Source organism: Notamacropus eugenii, chromosome 3 (genome assembly GCF_028372415.1).
Source record: "Notamacropus eugenii isolate mMacEug1 chromosome 3, mMacEug1.pri_v2, whole genome shotgun sequence".
Lineage (NCBI taxonomy): Eukaryota > Metazoa > Chordata > Mammalia > Diprotodontia > Macropodidae > Notamacropus > Notamacropus eugenii.
In genome coordinates, this window is record NC_092874.1 from 338,688,466 (window position 1) to 338,691,080 (window position 2,615).

The following is a 2,615-nucleotide window of genomic DNA, read 5'->3' on the forward strand; positions in this document are numbered from 1 at the left end:
AACACTTATTATGTATGAGACCTTATGTAGAGGGTTTAAAATTATTGAATATTCTTCTTTTCCAGCTCCTATTAGATTAGAGCAAAGAAATACCTTATTAATACCAGCAACACATCATTTAACCAAAGAGAATAGAATTCCAATAATAATTTAAGAATAAGAAATAGTATGGATAACTAATTAGACAGATCATTGAAAATGAACTATCATTAAATAAAAGTGCCAGAAATGAATTCCAATTGTTCACATTAATTTTCAAACCCAGGTATACACACGCATACACATCTATGCTCATCTATGTATTATATATGTACATATACATAATTTAATTTTCTATTTGTAGACATTTAATGCTATTCCTACAAATGACTCTAACAGAAAAAGACCCTCTGATCCTGAGTAACCATTTCCCCAGAGTTATAGAATCTCATGAATATTCTTCAATGTGAAATTGAAATAAATATCAGTAATTGTTTTGTCATGCAATTTACAAGGTCAGCAATTAATTCTCTTTTGGTAGGGGGAATTTAAAAAATGACTAAAATTTTAATCATAGGGTTTAGGACAATTTGAAATAATATAATGATTTTAAGATACCACATTTGCCTAGGGATCAGTAATTTCAATTTTAGACATCAAGCTTGTTGCAATAGTAAGAAAAACAATTATTTTTTTGGAAAATCTTTTGGGGCCTGAGAATAAAAACTTCAGTGTCAGATACATACTTCATGATTTATAGGACTTTGATGATTTAGTTGTTCGCAGTGGAAACCTATAATTCAATTGCACCTTTCAGAAGAGATATTCCAGATCCCATAATCTCATTAACCAGGAGAATTTTGGTGGGGATCATAGAGTAAGAGTGAAGAAGTTACTTCTTGACAGGAGTTTTTTTTTTTTTTTTATGCAATTTCAGCTGCAACAACAGCAAGTTGCCCTGATTCTGAATCTTCAACCTCTACCCTTAACTAGTGTTTTCAGAACTGAGTTCTGAACCTTGGGAATAACAGGAAACTTGCAAGCAATAATAATATATCAGCAAAAGCTTGTTCTCTGAGATGGTCCTTTCCTTGACATTGGCCTTAAGTTTAATGAGAATTTCAATTATGGCTACTTCTACTGTGCCAGCACTAGGTACTGCATAACCACCTTTGATAGTGTTCTTGACAACTCACAGACCATCTCTTACTGAGTCCTTGATCTGTGGATGTATGTTCTTATTTGGTCCTTTGATCAATAATGTGACAGATCGAGGGTTTCCACCTTTCTCAGTAAAGATGAATTTCCTTTCTCCTAGGTTGTACTCATAGATAAGCCCTCCATGCCGCAATCAGAATCTAGGTCACCAACAGAATTCATAGCCATAGCCATTCATAGCCATCCCACCACATTCAAGAGTCAAAGTCTCCCTAGTCTTATTTTTTTCTCTGTGGAGGAATAAAATACCTTCTTTTGCAAGAGTATGTTTTAAAAGACACCAACTACCTTTTAATTAATAAGAACAATTCCCTTTTATGAATCACCACATTTTTTAAGCTCTATTTTGTTTATTCTATCTTCAATAAATCTTTCTGCTTTTACTACTTTCTATTTGTCCTCTGCGTGTTTGTAAGATAAAAACAAAAACAAGAATGAAAGCCAAAAGAAACAAAAAAATGAATTCACTTTTGATTTTTCATATTTTAATGACGCATTATAAGTAGGAATGTAAATATCTTCTACTGTTTTCTTCACATTAGTATATCAAGCACCGTGATCCAAAATGAACCCTCTGATCAATGTTGTGTCAGTTTTCTATTTATGCTCCATCTCTGTGATTTCTATCATGAAAAGATCAACAGATTCACCTGGTTTTCTGGGCATAATTGAGTATCACACCACTTCTGTCTGCACATAAGCCAGGTCTATATCTGCCCTATCTTATTTTTTAATTCAGTCAATATTCCCAGTACCATCACCTTCACAAATTCAAACACTACTGTTACTATGTGAGGGTGAACAACTTCAGAGACATAGATCTACCTGTTTCAGTAAGTGTTCAATGACAAGAACTTTTAAAGTAGTACCATTACCAGTAATGTCACGCTGGTCTACTTTTGCTATCAAGGAGACTGTAGGGTGTTTAATATACTTCTTGTCCAACAGCATGTTGCCATTTTTGGTGAGCTTGGTGTCTCCCACCTTGGAAACAAGTATCTTCATCGTGTCCTCAGGACCTAGGTTGGTCCTCAGCACTTCCTGTAGCTCACAGGCTGTGCTGATGCTCAAGACCAGTGAGCATGGCCACTTTGACTTTGGGATTGATTCCTTGGTGAATGGCATGACTGGAGAAAAGAGGAGGAAGAGGCAGGCACTAAGAAAGAAGGAGTAGTGCTCAACTCATTCAAGGTCTCAAACCTAGCTGCACATGGAGTGGTGAGATGAAAGTAACTATTCCCAGTCAAGAGATTGAGTTCTAATTTTCTGAACAATCAGAAGAAGCAGATAAGGGGTGGGGGAAAGACAACAAAAATTATCTGAAATTAAGGCTACAATTTATTTGACACAACGAAATCATTTATCTACCTTGTTTCTTCTGCTGAAGATAGACATACGAAGGCTCCTTCTGATCTCAC

At 35.2% G+C, this 2,615-nt stretch overlaps 1 pseudogene; it reads right to left on the minus strand.

Annotated features, from left to right (window-relative positions):
- Window positions 1-772: 772 nt before the first annotated feature.
- Window positions 773-2,322, minus strand: LOC140532155 (T-complex protein 1 subunit zeta pseudogene; annotated as a pseudogene).
- Window positions 2,323-2,615: the final 293 nt, after the last annotated feature.